Source organism: Chinchilla lanigera, unplaced genomic scaffold (genome assembly GCF_000276665.1).
Source record: "Chinchilla lanigera isolate Chin_1 unplaced genomic scaffold, ChiLan1.0 scaffold00015, whole genome shotgun sequence".
Classification (NCBI taxonomy): domain Eukaryota; kingdom Metazoa; phylum Chordata; class Mammalia; order Rodentia; family Chinchillidae; genus Chinchilla; species Chinchilla lanigera.
The window spans coordinates 10,160,333-10,171,885 of NW_004955416.1; the positions used below are offsets into that span (position 1 = coordinate 10,160,333).

General features: G+C 44.2%; 1 long non-coding RNA gene across 1 annotated transcript; it reads right to left on the reverse strand.

The window, feature by feature from the left end:
- Positions 1–5,088: 5,088 nt before the first annotated feature.
- On the reverse strand, positions 5,089–9,622 carry LOC106148152. Its single transcript, XR_001233333.1, has 2 exons — positions 9,358–9,622; positions 5,089–5,877 (listed from the first exon to the last, which is right to left on the reverse strand). It is a non-coding gene; the product is annotated as an uncharacterized LOC106148152 (long non-coding RNA).
- Positions 9,623–11,553: the final 1,931 nt, after the last annotated feature.

An 11,553-nucleotide genomic window follows, 5' to 3' on the forward strand; every position in this document is an offset into this window, starting at 1 on the left:
TCCCGATCAGTGCCCATCGACGTAAGTAAATAAATCTACCTCCAAATCCTGGGTGTCATTTTGGTGTTTCTGCTTGTTGTTGCATTATTACAAGAGATCTCTGCTAATTTAGGAAAAGTTCAGACTAGTCTGCTCACAGAGACAAAGCTAAAAATTATGAACAGAGCATTGGAGTTTGGGGCTGGGGATTTAGCTCAGCAGCACAGCATCTGCCTGGCAAGCATAAGGTTGTGAGTTCAATTCCCAGTACTGGAAAACAAAACAAAACAGAACAAAAAACAGATTATTGGAGTTCAACATGGCCAATATATCTAAGATTGCATTCTGGTTTGTTAATTTATTTATTTATTTATTTTGGTCTTTTTGAGACAGGGTCTCCATATGGAGTTCAGACTGGCCTTGAGCTCACTTTGTAGCCCAGGCTGGTCTCAAACTTACAACCATCCTCCTGCCTCAGCTTCCCGAATGCTGGGATTACAGGCATGCACCACCACGTTTAAAGATGTTTTTTCTCTTTGCCTGGGTTTTTTGTTGTTGTTGTTGTTTTGTTACCGGGAACTGAACTCAAGACCTTGCGCTTGCCAGGCAGGTGCTTATGATGCTGAGCTATCTCCCTGGCCTTGTTTGTCTGTTTAATGTGTGTTAATAATTGGTTAAAGCACCCTCAGCTGTCTCATTTAAGAAAAAAAATTTTTGAGCTCAATAATTTATTTATTTATTTATTGGTTATTTTTGATATTTCCATGGAAAGACCATTTATATAGGTTTTCAGGGTAGCTAAACTTATTTAAAATATTACCAGATAAAGACTGACAGACCTGAGGCTTACCTAGGAACAAAAGCCTTAAAGCTTCATAACATAAAGTATACATATGATATAAGTTAATATGTGTGTTTCTGTGTGTTACCTTTTCAGTGCAGTACCTATTATCCTCCAAAAGTCCCCTACTCTGCATATCCATACACACCTCTGGCCCACCCCCACCAGCACTGTTTGGTGTTTTATAGTCCATGCCCTAAAAAATGTATTTCTTCCAGAAAGTAGGGAAAAGCCCTATATTTATAGAAGTAGAGGTATATTCTGTTCTTGAGCTGTATTTCCTTTAAATTAGTTCTGCAGTAACATGTTATGCGAAATTTTCTTTCTGCATGTTTTTTAAATAGACTCTACTTTGGTATGGGTTTTTTTTTTTTTTAAAGAAATTGATTTTTTTCACCTCATCAATTTGTAGAACGAATTCTCTGAAAGAAAGGGAAAAGTGCATCAAAGTGGATTTAGAAAGTTATCTGTAGGCCAAGTGTGGTGATGCATGTCTGTAGTTCCAGCACTCATGAAGCTGAGGCAGGAGGATCAGTGTGAGTTCAAGGCCTGTCTGGGCTACATGGTGAGTTTAAGTCCAGCCTGAACTACACAGCAAGACCTCGTCTCAACAAAACAAAACAAAACGAGAACATATTATCTTTAAAGAAAAAGTGTTGTGTGGTTTTTTGACACTATTGAGCAGTTTTGTTAATAGATATTTTTGTATGCACCTTTCAACATTAACAGTTCTGAAGTCATGGTCTGGTACTAGATTTAACAAAGTCAAACACTGTGGCACATTGGGGCTGGGGATTTAGCTCAGTGGCACAGCGCCTGCCTGGCAAGAGCAAGGTCATGTCGATTCCTGGTACCAGGAAAAAAAAACAAAAAACACTGTGGCACCTGCCTGTAATCCCAGCACTCAGGGAAGCTGAGGCAGGAAGATCACCATCAATTTGACCATGCCTGAGCTGCATGGTCAGTTCAAGGTCAGCCTGAACTACAAACCACGAACCTGTCCCCAAAAGACCAAATAAAGCCAGGTGTGGTGGCGCACACCTGTAATCCCAGCACTCAGGAGGCTGAGGCAGGAGGATTGTTGCAAGTTCAAGACCAGCCTGGGCTACAAAGTGAGCTCAAGTCCAGCCCGAATTGTATAGCAAGGCCCTCTCTCAAAAAGAAAACAAAAAACAAACAAACAAAAACAGACCAAATAAATAAACAAATATATATATACCAAACCACCTAATATTTCATGGTTACTTTTATGGATTAAAATAAATTCCTAACAATTAAAAAAATCTGTGATGCCAGGCATGGTGGTACACACCTACAATCCCAACACTTTGGAGGCTGAGGCAGGAGGACAGCCATGAGTTTGAAGACATCCTGGGTTACATAGTGAGTTCAGATCCAGCCTGAACTACACTGCAAGAATTTGTCTCCAAATTAAAAAAGAAAAATCTGTGATACTTTTGAATCTTGTCCTTTTAACTGAACCAGGATCACTCTCCCCAGAACTCCTTTCCCTTTGCAGCTATGTGTTACAGTTGGCCAACAGGAAAAATTAGCGTGAAATTTGGGAGGAAAAAGTGAATCAGTGAAAACCTCTGGCTAGAAATGAGGAGGGACAGGCACAGAGGATTGGGGAAAAGTCCAGTCTGTGCTAATTGAAGACAGGAAGAAAAACACAAAAGGAGTATGTTGGTTTGGGGTTATTTTGCAAGATGAACAATATAATACAGGACACATATTTTATAAGATTATTTATAATAGTCACCCAAAGAATCATATACAAGAGAGTGCAGGAAATCTGTCCCCACACTAAAAACCAAAGAATCTTGACCAGCTGAGGGCCTGGATCCCATGATAATGTCCTGCATGAGTCCAGCTGAAAACCTAGAGCTCATAACAATGCCTCCCACAAGTCCAGCTGGAGGCCTAGAGCCCATGACAACATCTCATGCAGGCCTGTTTCACGGATCTACGCTGCCAAGGCCCAAAGGTCGGTGGTGGAATCTAGAAAGTCTGTGGCAGCAGGATGAAGGATCTGTGCTAGCAGGCTGAGGGATCTGCACTGCAGCCAGGAAGTGACGTGCAAAGTAAAACCCAGAGCTCCCCGCAAGAGGTACCACAGCCATCCTCAGCAACAGTGAGGTCCTGAGCTCCTCCAGTGGTGAAGACAGCTGAGTTCCCATCAGGAAAGCCAATGCAGCAAGCTTCTCCAGGAGACTGGCAGTGCACCATCTTCCCCTCCAGAGCCAGGAAGCGATGCTCAAAGTGAGGACCAGAGCTCCCCCAAAGTGAACCAAAGCCATTCTCAGTGCCAACGAGGTCCCAAGTTCCTCAGAGGATGAAAACAGCCGAGTTCATCAGGAAAGCCAGATGACAAGCTCCTCCAAGAGAACCAGCAGCTCCTTACAGCTTCTACCAGCTCCCAGCAGCCTTCACTAAGCTCCCAACAGCCTTTCTTCTTCCTCTCCAGTTCTGCCTCTTATGCTGCTGGCAACAATCCCCAGGTGGGCCTCCCACAACCAGCACTGCGCTTACTCAGTTCAGCTGGGGTCACAAGTTAACCACCGGCTGTCAGTCCAGCACAGGGAGTCAGTCAGGTAAAGTACCCTCATTTGTCCTAAGCAGACTTTCGTGGGGAAATGTACCACCCAGTCATCAGTGCAGAACCTAAGCATCACCTCACATTAGACTCAACCGTAAGCTTCAGAGCAGAGATGAGGACTTGCGCTACAACTATTAGAACACGTGTTAAATAAAGATTTTGTTAAATAATAAGTTTAGCCTTCTACACATATCTCTGGCCCAAGACCAAAAATGTTTGCTTCAGAGAAGGGAAAATTCTTTGGTATAAAATAATTCTAATTAATAACTGTTGAAAGAATGACAGAAATAGAACCCCACAGCAGTAATGACTGCAAACAAGAGCCACTGATGAAAGCTAAAATTAGTTGGCAAAAGTTTAAGAACATTACACTTATATAACCTCAAAGTCTCTTCAGCTAAGCAGAGTGGCATGTGCCTGTTATACCAGCACTGAGGAGGCTGAGGCAGGAGGATCACCAAAGTGAGAGGCCAGCCTAGACCTCAAAAATGAAACAAAAGTATCTCTGCCCAAATATTTATTAATTATAAAGGGAAAATAGTTAACTTCACAGGGGAGAAACCCAGCATACGTCATCCTAAGGGATCAAGGTTATTGTCACTACTAACAAACCACATCTCAACACATACACCCTGTGTGATGTACTAAAAAAAGCACTTCATTCCGTAGTAATTCTTCTAAAAGCATCAATATCATCATGGAAAATATCCGATGAGGCCAAATTGAGGCACATTCTACAAAATATCAAACTAGAACTCTTTAAATGCATAAAAAAAAAAAGTCCCAGCACTTGGCAGGCTGAGTCAAGAGGACTGCTGTGAGTTGAAGGCCAGCCTGAACTGTGTAGTGAGACCCTGTCTCAAAAAAAAAAAAAAAGCACAAAGAAAGATTGAGGCAACCGTCACAATCAGAAGAGACTTTGGAGACAGAGCAACTAAACGCAGTGTTTTGTATTGAGTAGATGCTAGACACGTGGTGTGGGTTTTTTTAGACATGTGGTTTTTGGGGTAGTATTTTACAGCTTTAATTTCGTCATTTTGATCCTTTTAGCAGAGAAAGCTGACAGAACTCTGTAACACTTCTGTGTTTCCAAGTAAATTTTTCTTTCCTTAGAGAACTGGAAATCGAGCCCAGAGATCACTAAGCTACATCAACAGCATTTTTGTTTTATTTTTTTTTGAAAGAGTCTTGCTAAACTGACCAAGCTGGTCCTTTTTTTTTTCTTTTTTGGTCTTTTTGAGACAGGGTCTCACTATGCAGTTCAGGCTGGCCTTGAGCTCGCTTTGTAGCCCAGGCTGGACTTGAACTCACAAAGATCCTCCTGCCTCAGCCTCCTGAGTGCTGGGATGATAGGTGTGAGCCACTATGCCCAGCTCATAACAATATTTTAATCCTAATTTCACTTCCAAAATGCTCTAGAAGAGCATTCAGAGTTCTGGCAAAGAGCTTGAATCCCTTCCTCACTGAAGAACACTAGTAAAGGTACAGCAGGGTTCTCCGGAGGGCAGAGAGAAAAAAAAGAAAGTTAGAAGAGCCACAGGAAAAAAAATTTTTGGTTTTCTGCAGCTATTATTACATGATTCTGGGCTGCTGGCTGAATAACTGGGAGGAAATGTGGGAGGAGGGAAGGTTAAGGGCACAGCAGTACAGAGAGGAGGACATAAAATCATTTCCATGGAAGCTTTAATTTATTATTCGGGGAGAAAATTATTACTTGGTCATCTTAAGAGGAACTAGTTAGGACAGGCATGGATTTCTATCGGATGTGTTCCAAGAGCCTAGAACACAGGAATATCTGGGACAGGAATTGAACAAATAGTTGTTACATAGACTTCTGTTACAGCAGAATTAAAGCCACATCATTTTCATCAAGGAGAGAGTTAAAGAATAATAGGGAGCTTCCACATACCGTGCAAGGTCGGCCTCAGAAAGTCAGGAGGGACAACCCACCAAAAGCCTCTAAAGTAGCTACAGATTTATAACTTTCCTCCCCTGGTGCTGGGGACGGAATGCAGGGCCTCACCCATGCTGAGTCAGCACTGTACCAGTGAGTCACACCCCAGCCAGCCCAGTGCTTTTAAACCTTTAATGTCCATGTATCACCTGACCCAACAGGCCTGGGGGTGGAGCCCGAGACTGCGCTTCCAACAAGTTACCAGGGAAGCCAACTCTGCTGGTCCTCCACGCCACGCTGGGAGCTGGGCTGCCAACACAGCCCCTAGATGTTACGCTTCTGGTTACTGTTATGGTGTGACTGCTCTGGCTGCCAAAGGCAGTGAATACTGCGGTCTTGAAATTCTGTCTTGGTATTCTAGACAACTAAGTTAAGTAGAAATATAGTAGGCAGTCAGGCAGCGCTGGGCCCTGAGGGAGTCCGTGCAGAAGATGAGAATCCATCCGGACTGGCTGGAGGAGCATCTGAAGATTAATGTCACAATGGCTAGTTTTCCATACGTCCCTAAGGGGTGAACAGAGGCTTGGGATTATTGGTGTCACCCTCTTAAGATTTCCCATTACCTCACGAGGGGTGGGCCACCCTCTCCCACCCACCAAGACTAAGACTAAGACTGCTGGGACCAAAGACAAGACTAAGACTATAGATTAGCAACCAAGGTTAATGATGTCACTCTTGTACCCTGGCTACCATTAGATCAATATTACCTAAGTGACTACACTTGCAGTCTTATTCATTGATCATAATTTTGACCCACATTGTACCCGCCTCATGATTAACATTTCCTTTGAGAGGTGGGCTCATCGGCAGTCCCTTCAGGACCCCTCCTGTCTCAGGAGCTATTCCTATTCCCCATTCCTTTTCTCCAATAAATTTTCCTACTCTTAACCTCCAATGTTCCTTAGAATTCATTCTTCGAGCTGGGCGTGGTGGTGCAGGCCTATAATCCCAGCATTTGGGACGCTGAGGCAGGAGGATCGTTGGGAGTTTGAGACCAGCCTGGGCTACAAAGTGAGCTCAAGGCCAGCCTGAACTGCATAGTGAGAATCTGTCTCACAAAGACCAAAAAAAAAAGAATTCATTCTTAAACTTCAGGGGATGTGAACTTGGCGTATTTGACATCTAGCATTTCCCCTATGTCACTGGCCCTCCAGACATAGCTCTAGAATGGTTTTCTGTCTGTCTGTCTGTCTTTGTCTTCCCTTTCAGGCTTCATGGTTGTCTACTTCCTCTTTGGATCTCTTTAATATTCCTATTTCCTGGGTTTCTGTCTCAGCTCTCTTTTCTTCTATTAGTACTAAGTAGAAAAGCCCTAATCCTAAGTATATAGTTGTGCTGAAAATATGTTTAGCACTTTCTAAATATGTATGCCATATCCTTTTAAAGGGTTGAGTTGTTTTGTTTTGTTTTGTTTTGTTTTTTGACCCAGGGCAGTTTAGGCTGGACTTCAGCTCACTTTGTAGCCCAGGCTGGTCTTGAACTCACAAAGATCCTCCTGCCTCAGCCTCCCGAGTGCTGGGATTATAGGTGTGCACCACCACACCCAGCCTGACAGGGGATTTTAAATACTGGGCTATATATATTTTTTGGGGGGGGTTATATATTGATTTTTGTTTTGTTCCTGATTTTATGAGGAGCGACTAAACTTCTTTTCCTTGAAATGTAATGTTTGTTCTCAATCTTAAATAATCTGTTTTATTTTATTTTACTTCTGGGCTTGAACAAAAAATTGAATAAAATGAGCAAAAACCCAAATGTGGTAGCACAGGCCTGTGATCCCAGCACTCAGGACGCTAAGGCAGGAGGATTTCCATGAGTTCAAAGCCAGCCTGGGCTACATAGTGAGTTCAAATTCAGCCTGAGCTACATAGCAAGACCCTGTCTCAAAATCAAACAAACAAAAAGCAGGGGTAAAGTTTATTCAAGAAAGCAAAAGTGAAGAGTAGGAGAGAAACTGGCTCGGCCGAGCAAGCTTAGGCCAAGTAAATAGAAAAAGAGGGTGACAGCAAAGATAAAAGTATGCACTGTGCCTGGGAAACACAGTGTGGGCTGGCATGGAAAGCTATGATACCGTTTTTGTTTTTTTGAGAGATGGGCTTGTTATGTTCCAGATTGGCCTTGAACTCTCAATCCTCCTGTCTCAACCTCCACAGTGCTGAGATTACAGGTGTGTACCACGACACCTGCCTTAATTCTAAATAATCTTTACATTTTTTTTTCTTAGGCTGGCCTTCAATCCACTATGTTGCCCAGGCGGGCATTGAACTTGAAGGGAGCCTTCTGTCTCAGCCTCTCAAATGCTGGGATTACAGGTCAGTGCCACCACACCTGGCTTACATAATTCATTTTCTTTTATTTTGGTTTTTTGCACTGGGAATCGAACTCACAACCTCATACTTACCAGGTAGGTGCTGTGCCGCCAAGCCATATCCCTGGCCCCATACTTCAGGGTTTTTTTTTGTTTTTATTTTTTGTTTTTTTTTTTTTTGTCTTTTTGAGACAGGGTCTTGCTGTGCAGTTCAGGCTGGCCTTGAGCTCACTTTGTAGCCCAGGCTGGTCTTGAACTCACGACGATCCTACTGCCTCAACCTCCCGAGTGCTGGGATTACAGGCGTGCGCCACCACGTCTGGTCCATACTTCATTTTAAAAATTGAGATAAAACATAAAATTCACCACTTTAGCTGGGCATGGTGGCACACACTTGTAATCCCAGCACTTAAGAGGCTGAGGCAGGAGGATCACCATGAGTTCAAGGCCAATCTGGACTACATAAGTGAGTTTCAAGGCCACCCTGAACTACATAGTGAGACCCTGTCTCAAAAAAATAAACAACAATCAAAAAACTTGTAAAATATACAATTCAATGTCTTTAGTATGTTCATTATGCCATGCAGCTATCACCATTTTCTAATTCCAGAGCATTTCCATCCCTCCAAAAAGAAACCCCATACCTATTAACCCCATACCTATTTTTCCCCTCCTTGCAAAACCCTGGGCAATCACTAATCTGCTTTCTGTCCATGGATTCGCCTACTCTGTAGGTCCATTTTCATTTTCCCTTCTTGGCCTTTCTGCCAGACATGCATTTAGGTAATTACTACTGTGGAGGATTTTATAGTTGCTGCCTTACCATCCATTCATCCCTTCTCCATGGAGTACCAGCCCTTAATTTTTTTTTTTTTTTTTTTTTTTGTGACAGGGTCCTCACTATGCAGTTCAGGCTGGCCCTGAACTCACAGCGATCCTTCTGCCTCAGCCTCCCAGAAGAGAGCTCTAGTTAGGGATTCCATCCACCTTACCTCTATGCAAGGTTCAGGCATAAGCATATGACCTAACTTCTTGGTGCAGAGTGGTGCTTAGGGGGGTGTGTGTGTGTATGTGGTTTGACTTGTGTGCAGTGTTACAGTTTAGATCTAGAAGGTCCTCCCAAAGCCTCTACAAGACTATTATGAATATAACCAACAAATGTTTCACTAGGAAGACCCAAGAAGAGCCTTCTATACAGCGGCTAAGGAGAAGGTCTAGGGAATTGTAGAATCTGATACGGCCCTCATGTGTTCAGTGGTGGGACTTTGGGAGGTGGGGGGGGGGTTCTGGGGTCACTGTGCTCATCAGTGGCTTAGTCTACCGAGAAGTTTACACTAGACCGAGCTCTGGGGAGGACGGGCCTGCCAGAGGAGGCAGTCACTGGGGCGGGGCTTGGGAGGACGCCTCTCCCTCCTCGACTCCCCCCGGACCTCTCTGCTTCTCACTGTCAGGACAGGAACGGCTTCCCTCAGCTAGGCCCCTTTGCCAGGCTCTTTCTGTCTTGGTGCCCCTGACTATGGACTGAAATTTCTAGAAACCATGAGCCCAAATAAACTCTTCTCCTTTAAATTATGGGTGTTGGATATTTTGTCCCAGCAATAAGAAGGTGATTAAGACATACAGTTAAGGTCCAAGTCATAAATGTACAGTTTGTCGAATTTTATATCTCCATATACCTGTGTGAGCGCCTTGCAGAACGAGTTCTATGGCGTTACAGCATTCCCGGTGCCCCGGGTCTCCTCCCAGTCCGGGGCCTCACTCCAAGGACCTTCTCTTCTGACCCAGGGCTCAGAAGTCCCGTTCAATAACGAGAAGTGAGTTGTGGTCCCTCTTCCCCGAATGTGAGGAAATAGCTCTCCAGGCTGAGAAGTTTCGGAAAGCTACCTGACTCCGAGCGAGAGCAGCCTAGAGGTGACGTGGACACGTGGAGTCAGCGAAGACGTGAGAACTTGAGGGAGACAAACCACAGCTCTTACAACAGTGAATTTTATATTCATGAGCCAGTAGAGTAAGCGATTTCAGAGTTTAAATTTAATTTCGTTCAACTCACAATTTCTAACCTGGGTTAGAATCTCAGCACTGCCTCTTACCTGGCATGTGTCCACGGGCAAGTAACTAAGTTAAGTAAACTTTTTTAAGCTTCAATTTTCTGATCCTTAAAAAATGGGAGAACAAGCCAGGTGTGGTGGCACACTCCTATAATCCCAGCACTCAGGAGGCTGACGCAGGAGGATCATTGCGAGTTGGAGACCAGCCTGGGCTACAAAGTGAGCTCAAGCCTAGGCTGAACTGCATATCGAGACCCTTCTCAAAAAGACAAAAAAAGAAAGACGCTAACCCATATCAAACTGTTAAAAAAAGAAGAGCTCGCCCATAACAGTGTCTTTTGTTTTGTTTACATTGAGGGGGAAATTTTATTAATTCAAATTAACCACCAAGCAGTGAAAAGCAGGGATTTGTGTGTATTAAACCCAGGGCCTTTGTCCTGAGCTACATCCCCAGTCCTTTTTTATTTATTTCCTTTTAAAGTTTTGAAACACATTCTCATTAAATAGCCCAGGCTGAGCTTGACCTCGTGATCCTGCCTCAGCCTCCCAGAATGCTGGGATTGCAGGAATGTGCCACCACACCCAGATCATCCAGATGAGAGCATAATTTTAAACAGTTAGTTCTCAGTTTATATGAAATATTTTTTTGGTGCTGAGAATCAAACTCAGGACCTTCTGCTTGCCAGGCAGGTACTGTACCACTGAGCTATATCCCTGACCCAAGACTTATTATTTAAATCACATATTTCTCTCCTCCTAGACTAACACTAGAAAGGGCTGATAGGAAGTCTATTATTCAGAAATCTCTGATCAGGGTGGCCAGACCACCCTGATCACACCCGATCTCATCAGAAATCTCTTTTGGGGTGGTGGCAGTAGGCACTTGGGGGGCTTTTTGGCCCCTATTTAAAACCCAAAGCTGTCCAAAGGGAGTCAGAGCCCTGCTCCTCAGATCTGAAATTCGACCTTCAAAGAGAAGGAACGTGTGCAGAGGGAGAGGACTGCCCACATCAGCAAGAGTCCACTTCATCCTAATTCCTAGCAACTGGAATCTCACACGCTTCTGGGAAGCAAACTCTCAGACCTCGTAGGATTTGGGCGCCCCCTGCTGGAGAAGCGGTGTTTCTATGTTCTCTCTAACAGGAAGGTAACGCACAAGCCTGGAACGTGACGTAACTGCCTTTTTTATGTGTGAGGCAGAAATTGAGAGGCTGGGGGGCTAGGATAGCGAATCCTCCCCAGTTGTATATGCTACTCCCACGTATTAACTCCTCCTCCCGCGACTGCCCAAAAGCCAGACCTGCAAACTCCTACTTCTCGAGATGACATTGCAGCTTTTCCAACAACTCAAATATTGGGAAAAGTGAATTTCTGGGCCAAATAATGCCTGCATCCAGATCCATTTCCAGTAGCCCAAGTACATTCTGGTGCACAGGCGTCTCCCTGTCCAGCTTACAAGTCTACATCTGCAGAAGCTGGAAGAGCTGAGCAATCTATGGCGTTTGCAGAAAGGTGGAGATGGAAGAGGAAGGCGGGGACGGAGGGAAGGGGGTATCACCAGAAGACTGCTTTCCACAGTGGGCACGAGAGCCACAGCTGCACTCATCCAAGGGGAGGCAGAAGTACAGGAAAACTGTACTTATTTTTAAAATTTTTGTGGTGCTGTGAGTTGAACTCAGATCCTCACTCATGTTAGGCAAGTGCTCTGTCACCGAGCCACATCCCCAAGCCATAGCAGGAGAAGTAAGAAGCACAAAGTAATTGCTGCCAGTTCATTCATTATTCTAGTTCTGGTCCTGGCCATCTCCCAAAGCTGGAATTTAA